This window comes from Podarcis muralis, chromosome 8 (genome assembly GCF_964188315.1).
Source record: "Podarcis muralis chromosome 8, rPodMur119.hap1.1, whole genome shotgun sequence".
NCBI classification, from domain to species: domain Eukaryota; kingdom Metazoa; phylum Chordata; class Lepidosauria; order Squamata; family Lacertidae; genus Podarcis; species Podarcis muralis.
The window spans coordinates 10,152,704-10,163,552 of record NC_135662.1 but is presented as its reverse complement, the minus strand read 5'-3'; the positions used below and the strand labels follow the sequence as shown (position 1 = coordinate 10,163,552).

At 46.9% G+C, this 10,849-nt stretch overlaps 1 non-coding gene across 1 annotated transcript; it reads right to left on the bottom strand.

Annotated features, from left to right (window-relative positions):
- Window positions 1-8,229: 8,229 nt before the first annotated feature.
- On the bottom strand, window positions 8,230-8,303 carry TRNAI-GAU (transfer RNA isoleucine (anticodon GAU)). Its single transcript has one exon. It is a non-coding gene; the product is annotated as a tRNA-Ile (tRNA).
- Window positions 8,304-10,849: the final 2,546 nt, after the last annotated feature.

Here is a 10,849-nt window from a genome sequence, read left to right as displayed (position 1 = left end):
TGCCCAGGTTGCATACGAAGAGATATGTTAAGATACCTTGAGTTCCATGAATAATTAGTTTAGAGGTCCCGGGCCCTAAGGAAGTTAGATTATCCTCCACCAGGGCCAGGGTCTTCTCAGTGATGGCTCCGACCTGGTGGAATGCTCTGTCCCATGAGACGAGGCCCTGCAGGATTTAACTTCCTTCCGCAGGGCCTGTAAGATAGAGCTATTCTGCCTGGCTTTCAATTTGAACCTGGCCTGATCTTTTGTTCCCCTTCCTTCCCTCCCCCTCCCCTTTTTGTGAAGATTGCCCGCTCTGGGATCCCATAGCTAATTCTCCCCTGGTCTCCTCGCTGGCCCAAGTGGGACTAATTTAGCCGGCTAGCCCTGGTGATCATCTACAGTGGTACCTTGGGTTACATACGCTTCAGGTTACAGACTCCACTAACCCAGAAATAGTACCTCGAGTTAAGAACTTTGCTTCAGGATAAGAACAGAAATCGCGCTCCAGCAGTGCTGCAGCAGCAGGAGGCCCCATTAGCTAAAGTGGTGCTTCAGGTTAAGAACAGTTTCAGGTTAAGAACGGACCTCTGGAACGAATTAAGTACTTAACCCGAGGTACCACTGTAATGTTTATTGGATGGATTTCCCCCCTAAATTGATTTTGATTCTTGATTTATTGTTATTTACGCTTTATACTGTATTTTATACTGGGTTTTTTTGGTAGCACCAATTAAGTGTTTTAAATTTGTTGTTAGCCACCCTGAGCCCGGTTTCCTGAACTGGGAAGGCCGGTGTATAAATAAAAAAATATTTATTATTATTATTATTATTATTATTATTATTATTATTATTATTATTATTATTATATTGGGAGATCTCATGGAACTGTAGAGTTGGAAGGGACCCTGAGGAACATCTAATCCAGGGGTCATCAACCTTTTTCAGCCGTGGGCCAGTCCACTGTCCCTCAGACCACGTGGTGGGCCGGACTATATTTTGGGGAAAAAATATGAATAAATTCCTGTGCTCCACAAATAACCCAGAGATGCATTTTAAATAAAAGCACACATTCTACTCATGTAAAAACACACTGATTCCTGGACCATCTGTGGGCCGGATTTAGAAGGTGATTGGGATGCATCCGGCCCCCGGGCCTTAGGTTGCCTATCCCTGGTCTAGTCCAGCCTCCCACAACCTCCAGTTGCCTCATCCCATTTCATGAACACACGGGCCCTGTACCCATGGCCACACACTCAACGTCCATTTAAAGCTCTGTGATGCCACAATAAGCAGTCATGGCTTCCCCCAAGGAATTCTAGGAGCTGTAATTTGTTCAGGGCACTGAGAGTCGTCAGATGGTCCCTTTTCCCCTGTTGTTGTTTAGTCGTTTAGTCGTGTCCGACTCTTCGTGACCCCATGGACCAGAGCACGCCAGGCACCTCTGTCCTCCACTACCTCCCGCAGTTTGGTCAAACTCATGCTGGTAACCTCGAAAACACTATCCAACCATCTTGTCCTCTGTCGCCCCCATCTCCTTGTGCCCTCCATCTTTCCCAACATGGGTCTTTTCCAGGGAGTCTTCTCTTCTCTTCTCATGAGGTGGCCAAAGTACTGGAGCCTCAGCTTCAGGATCTGTCCTTCCAGTGAGCACTCAGGGCTGATTTCCTTCAGAATGGATGTGTTTGATCTTCTTGCAGTCCATGGGACTCTCAAGAGTCTCCTCCAGCACCATAATTCAAAAGCATCAATTCTTCGGCGATCAGCCTTCTTTATGGTCCAGCTCTCACTCCCCTACAGAGCTGCAATTCCCAAAGTAGTTTAAGAATCGATTCATCTTTAAGCCAGCTGCTTAAAGTTGGGTGTGCTAGTCCCATGACTAACCTAGCCATGTTTGCTCAGAAAAGGAGTAAATTTGACTGAATTCAATGGGGCTTGCTCCCAGATAAGTGAGGTTAGGATTGTAGATGACACATACATCTAAAGTGCATATAACGAGCATTCAAAGCACATGGTTTTCCTCAAAGAATCATGGAAGCAGTCGTTTACTCCACACAGAGCTACTGCAATTCCCAGCACACATGACAAACCATGGTTCTTGGCTAGAAGACATGCTTAAATGTATCACATGGATGTGATCTAAGACCCCCTCCTGAAGGCTGCAGGGAGCCAGCCTGGTGCCTTAAAGACATTGTTGACTACAGTTCCCATCAGCCCCAGCCAGCATGGCCAACCGTCAGGGATGATGGGAGTTGTAGCTCAAGAAATATCTGGAGGGAACCACATTGAGTAGCCCAGCAATGTCTTGCCTGTGTTCTAGAGATGGCATCTATGATTTCTCTCAAATATTAAAGAAGAGGCCCAGTGATGGTTGGAGGAGTGGCAATGTTCAGGGGAAAGGTCATTAACAAGAAGACAGCACTTCCTCAAGAGGAGGGGGATCAAGGACGCAGATGGAGCCGAGCAAACAGAATGAGGTGAAGATCAAAGGAGGTGACAGTTGAGCGAAAGACTGAGGGACCAGAAAGAAACATCAAGGTGAAGATTGAAGTCCCCAAGGATAAAGGCAGAAGACTGAAAGGAATGGAGACAGAGCAGAGAGACAACAGACTGCATTGGAGAGCTTCATTAACTACGAACCCCAGTTTATCAATTACTCAGATTAGGGAGGAACTACAAAATGTGGGGGACGCGGGTGGCGCTGTGGGTTAAACCACAGAGCCTAGGATTTGCTGATCAGAAGGTCGGCGGTTCGAATCCCCGCGACGGGGTGAGCTCCCGTTGCTCAGTCCCTGCTCCTGCCAACCTAGCAGTTTGAAAGCACATCAAGTGCAAGTAGATAAATAGGTACCACTCCGGCGGGAAGGTAAACGATGTTTCCATGCGCTGCTCTGGTTCGCCAGAAGTGGCTTAGTCCTGCTGGCCACATGACCCGGAAGCTGTACGCCAGCTCCCTCGGCCAATAAAAAGAGATGAGTGCCGCAACCCCAGAGTCTGTCACGACTGGACCTAATGGTCAGGGGTCCCTTTACCTTTACAAAATCTGGGGTTTGCACTACAAAAGGACTACAAAACATTGGCACCATTTTGGAGTGAATCAGACAATGTTGGATTACTGGGTGTCAACTACGAACCCCAGTTTGATGTACTGATTACTCAGATTGGGGGACCCGACAAAAAGTGAGGTTCGTGCTACAAAATGAACACAAAACTCTGGTACCGGTATGGAGGTTAGCCAAAACTTCTGGGTTGGTATTGGAGGATGGGGAGTGGGTTGCGAGCTAAGATTAGATAGCACATGTGTGGAGGGGAAGAGGATACAAAGTTGGATGGTATACACTTCAGAGGGAAAGCGGGCAGGGCAAGGCTTTGGTCTCCATTGGTGTAGTTTGGAGCCCTCACCTGTAAAGAGACCTAATGTTGGAGAATTTTAAAAGGGGTTCCTAGACTGGAGGTCTTCCTTCCAGAAACCCAAAGGAAGAGGATGCAGGCGCCAAGTGAAAAGCTAGGCCTTTATTGAAACTCAAATGCACATAGGGACAGCGTCAAAAGTAAGGAGGAGGCTGCAAAGAACCACAACCAAATCAATGTTTCTGATACACTTCCAGACTGCACATGGGATTTCTATTCACCAATCAAAGGGTCACGACAGTCTTAACGATTGCAACCCAATGCCAGCATCCCGAACCAATCACATCTATCTAGCTCTTCAGATCTGCCCTCGCCATAATATCCTGTGATTACATATAATCATTTTTCAGTGTCTCTATTAGGACTTTGACTAATTTTCCTATTCATTAAATGCCTCCCAATATCCTCTTTCGCCTGTCTACGAAACAATTCAAGATTAATCGCAATTGCCGCGCTTAGCCGATTCTCTTTTCAGGCATACAATGGCCACAGTAGATTCTAGCAGGTTATTCTTTCCAGTGTTCCGGAACGAACACTTGTTACGTACAGAACCTAAAAGCAGTCGGTTCCGTACCGTAAAAGGTGGGCACAGGCCTCTTTGGTTTAGTTAGGCCATAGGTTCAAAAGAAAACAGAAACATCAAAATGGTACTGTTTATGAAATTATTATTTTCTCCATCATTAGCGAGTGATTCATGAGTCCCTCAAATGCTGCAGCGCAGCATGGAGAACCTCAGGCCTGAGAGTCCAGTGTAGTCCTCCAGGTCTCTCTGAGTCTCGCGCCCCACAGGTGCACCCCTAGTTTCCGGGCTCCGCCGCTTTACGAAGGCCCATCACCAGTCCAGCTTCACAGACTCCTTGAGTGTGGTTTTCTTGGCTGGAACGTCTCCTTGAACTCTGAGAGCCAGTGTGGTGTAGTGGTTAAGAGCGGTAGACTCGTAATCTGGTGAACTGGGTTCGCTTCCCGGCTCCTCCACATGCAGCTGCTGGGTGACCTTGGGCTAGTCACACTTCTCTGAAGTCTCTCAGCCTCACTGACCCCACAGAGTGTTTGTTGTGGGGGAGGAAGGGAAAGGAGTTTGTTAGCTGCTGTGAGACTCCTTAAGGGGAGTGAAAGGCGGGATATCAAGTCCAAACTCCTCTTCTTCTGATCATGTTCTGATCATGTTGCCTTGGCCTCATCCACCCAGTGCTTTTTTTCCTGGGGGTACTTTAGGGTAGGAACGCGGGCGGCGCTGTGGGTTAAACCACAGAGCCTAGGGCTTGCCGATCAGAAGGTCGGCGGTTCAAATCCCTGCGACGGGGTGAGCTCCCGTTGCTCGGTCCCTGCTCCTGCCAACCTAGCAGTTCGAAAGCACGTCAAAGTGCAAGTAGATAAATAGGTACCGCTCCGGCGGGAAGGTAAACGGTGTTTCCGTGCGCTGCTCTGGTTCGCCAGAAGTGGCTTTGTCATCTTTTCCCCCCTCTTTTTTTTTAAAAAAAGCACTGACCTCGCCTACCACTGGCATATGACCTCTGCAAGGTTTCTCATGATAGAATGCGCCCCTTGACCTGAAAGTGGTTCTCCACCCCGTTGTAGAATAACGGCTGACACAGAAAGAAGAAAAGTCACATGGATATCTGGTGTGAAAAGGAAAACCAGGCATAGGCAAACTCGGCCCTCCAGATGTTTTGGGACTACAACTCCCATCACCCTTAGCTAACAGGACCAGTGGTCAGGGATGATGGGAGTTGTAGTCCCAAAACATCTGGAGGCCCGAGTTTGCCAATGCCTAAGGAAAACCATCATCTGGCAGGACAACAAATTAGGGTGGCATTACAGTGGTACCTTGGGTTACAGATGCCTCAGGTTACAGACACTTCAGGTTACAGACTCAGGTAACCCAGAAATAGTACCTCAGGTTAAGAACTTTGCTTCAGGATGAGAACAGAAATCACGCAGCCGCAGTGGGAGGCCCCATTAGCTAAAGTGGTACCTCAGGTTAAGAACAGTTTCAGGTTAAGAACGAACCTCCGGAACGAATTACGTTCTTAACCAGAGGTACCACTGTACTTTAACTATTATTATTATTATTATTATTATTATTATTATTATTATTATTATTAAATTGCCCTATACCCGCAGGTCTCAGGGCTGTCCACAGGATAAAATCACGATATAAACACACAAAATACAAAATAAAAATGCAAACAAGCCCCCCATTTTATAAGGGCATTGGATGTCAATTAACCAAAGGCCTGGTTAAAGAGGAATGTTTTTGCCTGGCGCCTAAAGGTGCATAATCAAGGCACCAGGCAAACTTCCTTGCGGAGAGCATTCCACAGACAGGGAGCCACTGCAGAGAAGGCCCTGTTCTCCTATGGCTGCTCTCTGAACCTCTTGTGGCAGAGGCAAACGAAGGAGGGCCTCAGAAGATGACCTGAGGGTCTGGGTAGGTTCATATGGAAAGAGGTGGTCCTTGAGGTATTGTGGGCCTGAGCTGTTTAAGGCTTTATAGGTCACAACCCCCAGTTTGAATTGGGCCCGCAAACTAATTGGTAGCCAGTGCAGTCGGACCAGGATCGGCGTAAGATGCTCAAACCGTCCTGCCCCAGTGATCAGCCTGGCTGCTTGACGCGCCCATGTTGCAAACCCTCAAAACCTGTCATTGGTCGGAGCATGCAAATGGCTCAATTTCACTGGAAAATGGAAGCGTCGATGGAATTGTGTTGGCACTATGATGTCTTGGTAGCTAAGAGACTGTGCTGCGCTGCGGGCAATGTTTAAAACCTCCCCAAGGCCAACCCACTAAGCTGTTCTCCCTCAGCCTCCAGATACCACTCTCTCTGCAGTAGGTAATCAATAATAAAACTGACCTCAGGGATGTCCTTATCATGAGACAGCTGCCTCGGGCGAAAAGAAATGGGGCATTGTTAAAAAGTGGCAGTTGTCAGCTTTTTAATGTGCTTTATATATCTGTGATAATCATTTGGAATTTTTATTTTTGGCCTCAGGTACCAAATTGTGCTGAGCTGGATCTAGCTAGGCCGCAGCACAGGGCCATTTTAAGGACAGCAGTTTCATCCAGACATAAGACAAACCTGCTGGGTCAGGCTACTGGCCCATCTTGTGCAGGATCCTGCCCTCATTGCAGCCAACCAGATGCCAGCAGCTGGAATTCAGAGTTGACTCGCCTCTGACAGCAGAGGTAGAGACTAGCTGTTGCAGCTAGTAGCTTTTGGCAAGGGCGGCGGCAAAGAGATTTCCGTGCACACGGAAGGGGAGAATCGCATGGTGAGGTTCAAAGACGGGAGTTGCAAATACCTGGAGGGCATCAGGCTGAGGAAGGCTGCTCTAACCACTACTCCACATTGCCAGTTGTGATAAAATCCCACCAAAAACAAACAAAAATTGGCAGTGTTTGAGATCAGTCTGGGAAGACTATTTAAGTGGCAATTTGTGACAGATTTCAAGGTGGGCTTTGTAGCTGAGTGGGAATTTGAGCCCTGGTCTCCCAGGTCTTAGTTCGTCACTCTAACCACTATGCCATGCTGCCTTCCCAGAGTTCATCTGCTATGGAGTAGCTACATAAATTAAGTAGACAAATAAATATGGGGAAAGCAAAACGCCACTTAGAGAAGGATTTGGAATATTTCCCTTGAAATCTGAATTTGTTTTGTTACAGATTGTTTCATTTGATGCGTTGGTGTGTTGCAAACCTCTTTGAGATTTTTTTTTCTATTTCTTTAAAATATAAAGCAGTAGAATAAAATGCATGATAATAATAATAAAAAAACAGGAATAGCAGGCAATTGTTTTCAAAGCCTAGCTATGCTCTCATACTCCGTTTTGCACCACTATGAATAATTTGTGCATTTGATTTTTTTAATTTGACAAAATTTGTATGCCGCTGAACTGTAGGTGAAGCCTCTAAGCAGTTTACAAAAAATGTAAAAGATACAGTAAATTGTCAGTAAAAGTTCAAGTTTTTTTTTAAAGTCCAAAATATAATTAAAAGTGTCCATTAAGCTAAAATTACAGATTAAAAGACACATGAACCTTAAAAAAACAAACAAACAAAAAAGCCCCAATGAAACATTATCTGAGATAGACAGGCAAGGACTTTCTGCTTCTCAGTATCGCAGCACCATTGGATCTGCAATATTGGATATTTTCACCAGTAGGGAATATTTGGAATCAGATATTTCCCCCCCCCCAAAAAAAAATAAATAAATTAAGCACTCCACGTCATCCATCAGGATTTAACGACACCCTTAGCTCAAAAAGGCTGTGGTCCCGAAGCCCCTTGCGAGCACTCAGATCCCCTTGGCATGACTTTAACAGGCTTTCCGTTTGCCTTCAGACCCGCAGCTTCTATTATGCTCTCAGCGAAGCTGCAGGCGGTTCTCACCAGGAAGTTCACTGGAGTGATGCTGAGTTGCATTTAATGGTTGGATCTTGGAGCGGAGGGCTGCTGGGCGGATGATTTAAGAGCCGCCTGGCAAGAAGCCATGACTCATAGAGGTTATGTCCAGCAAATTAACAAGGCGCTGCCCCCTCCGCACCGAATTCACCCTTTTCCTCGGGAGATGTTCATTAAGCAAGGGGGGAGGGGAGCACGCAGCGGTGACCCCCTCCATCATTAATTTTCAACCAGCTGTCATTTGTAGAGCTGAGGCAATGTTTGGGGGAAATGCAAACTTCATCAGGATGCGAAGATCTTTACCAAACCAACTCCATGTTTCTATGAAATGGAATCGCAGAATTGCTCCATGGCCCAGATCTGGTAGAATCATAGAGTTGGAAGGGACCCTGAGAATCATCTAGTCCAACCTCTTCAAGGCAGGAATATGCAGCTGTCCCATACAGGGATCGAACCTGCAACCTTGGCATTATCAGTACCACGCTCTAACCAGCTGAGCTATCCAGGCTGTGTATTGAAATTAAAGTTGGAGTTGTAAGGTCTGCACTCTAAATTCAAAGTTCCATCTCTGAATTTGAAAGGTGGAATCTGCGTGTGCATGTAAACATATATGTACAGTGGTACCTTGAGTTACAGACGCTTCAGGTTACAGACCCAGAAATAGTACCTTGTATGTACATATATGTACAGTGGTACCTTGGGTTACAGACGCTTCAGGTTACAGACCCAGAAATAGTACTTTGTATGTACATATATGTACAGTGGTACCTTGGGTTACAGACGCTTCAGGTTACAGACCCAGAAATAGTACCTCGGGTTAAGAACTTTGCTTCAGGATGAGAACAGAAATCGCGCAGCGGCAGCAGGAAGCCCCATTAGCTAAAGCGGTACCTCAGGTTAAGAACAGTTTCAGGTTAAGAACAGACCTCCAGAACGAATTAAGTTTTTAACCTGAGGTACCACTGTATGTGTATTTGTGTCTATTTACGCACCCTGTGTTGTTGTTTAGTCATTTAGTCATGTCCGACTCTTTGTGACCCATGGACCAGGCACTCCTGTCTTCCACTGCCTCCCGCAGTTTGGTCAAACTCATATTAGTAGCTTTGAGAACACTGTCCAACCATCTCGTCCTCTGTCGTCCCCTTCTCCTTGTGTTCTCCACCTTTCCCAACATCAGGGTCTTTTCCAGGGAGTCTACAGCTTCAGGGATCACTGTCTTGTCATGGCGAAGGGGCTTGAATAACTCAGAGAAGCTATGAGCTATGCCGTGCAGGGCCACCCAAGACAGACAGGTCATAGTGGAGAGTTTTGACCAAACGTGATCCACCTGGAGCAGGAACCGGCAAGCCACTCCAGTATCCCTGCCAAGAAAACTCCACGGACAAAAACAACGCACCCCGTACACAGCTCTAATATTAGGGATGTTAAGAGTATCTTTATAGTAGTTCTGCTTCCAGTGATGGTCAGTGTCACACTATACATTTAAAGCTCCCAAACATTCTTGGGAACTGTAGTTTTCCAAACACAGAGTTGCAGTTCACAGTACCCTTAATAAACTATGGGTCCCAGGATTCCTTAGAGCAGCCTTTCTCAACCTGTGGGTCCCCAGACATTGTTGAACTACAACTCCCATCACCCCTAGCTAGCAAGGCCAGAGCTAGGGATGATGGGAGTTGTAGTCCAACAACATCTGGGGACCCACAGGTTGAGAACCGCTGACTTAGAGGAAAGTCCTGTGATTTAAATGAGCATTGGATGGGCTTTAAATGTGGGCCTGCCCAGTGCCATAGTATGCAGTTAGCACAAGCATATTGAAATCTTGTTTATCATGTGCTCAGCATGGGGAGTGGGGGAAACTTTCCACACTCCGTCTGCTTACGAGGCACAGGCAAAAAGATCATTCCAAGGCATCGGGTAACAACTACGCTGGGATCTCCATATGTCCACATCAAGAAATCTGTTCTCAGAATGACTTTGCTTGGTATCAGCGCAAGCCCACTCCATTCTCGGGAACTCAAACAGGAACAAGGGCTGAGTGGTCGGGTGAGAAAATGCTTCATGGAAACACCGAAGGCTGCAGGTTATAGGCCAAGCACTTCTGCCAAAACAGAGAGTGGAAAAGGCTAGCATCTGGCAATGATCAATAGCTGGGGCCATTAGGAGCGAAGCGTCAACTTCCACAAACGCAGATGATGATGGAGAGAGAGAGAAATGTAAAAACAAAACTATATTAGTCAGGACCATTACACAGCTCCGTTTCCTGTCTTGGACAGTGTCCAGATCTGGCTGTTTTCAGATGCCTTGCCACAAGCTTTGCCAACTTGGTGCCCTCCAGGTTGGCAAAGGGCACATCAACCGTACAGGGGACTCGTAAAGGGGCTGTTTTGTGCTGTGAACTAACAGTCTCTGGATATTTAAGGCACAGTCGGTAGAGCGGATGTGTGAGTTCGTTGCCCTTGTCTCTGCCTGACACCGCCCCACTTTAGTAGTGGTTCAGTTTACATCAGTGTGTATCTTGCCAGACAAATGCAGGAAATTTCCCCCTTTTTTGTTCAGTGTTCTAATAAATCTATCTCACCACGGAGTCATTTTTCTTGCATTGAACTGGTAAGGTACCCCCTTTCCATGTACACAGCAGTGTGTGTGTGTGTGTGTGTGTGTGCGTGCGTGCGTGTGTGTGTGTGTGTGTGTGTGTGTCATAGCTGTCAACTTACAGATTTGAAAATAAGGGACCAGCAGCCTCAAAATAAGGGATCATCAGCCAAAATAAGGGATTTAGCAAGTTCAGGTGTGTTCGACTTTTGAGCCCCTCCAAGCCAAAGGCAGAAAACCCAGCCAGCAGCCAAACGAAGCCTCAAGCGGTGGTTCCCACAGCGCAGCAACCCGGCAAAGGGGATGCAGCAAGGAAAACCACCGTCACCTCTCTGCTGGGAAGTGCTGAGCAAAGACAAGTCCCCAGGCAACGCGGCCGATTTGATCGGCACAAGGCATGCAAGCTCCACCCCCCAGTCGTTCTTAGACTCCTTATTGGGTGAGCAACACAGCCAAGCAACA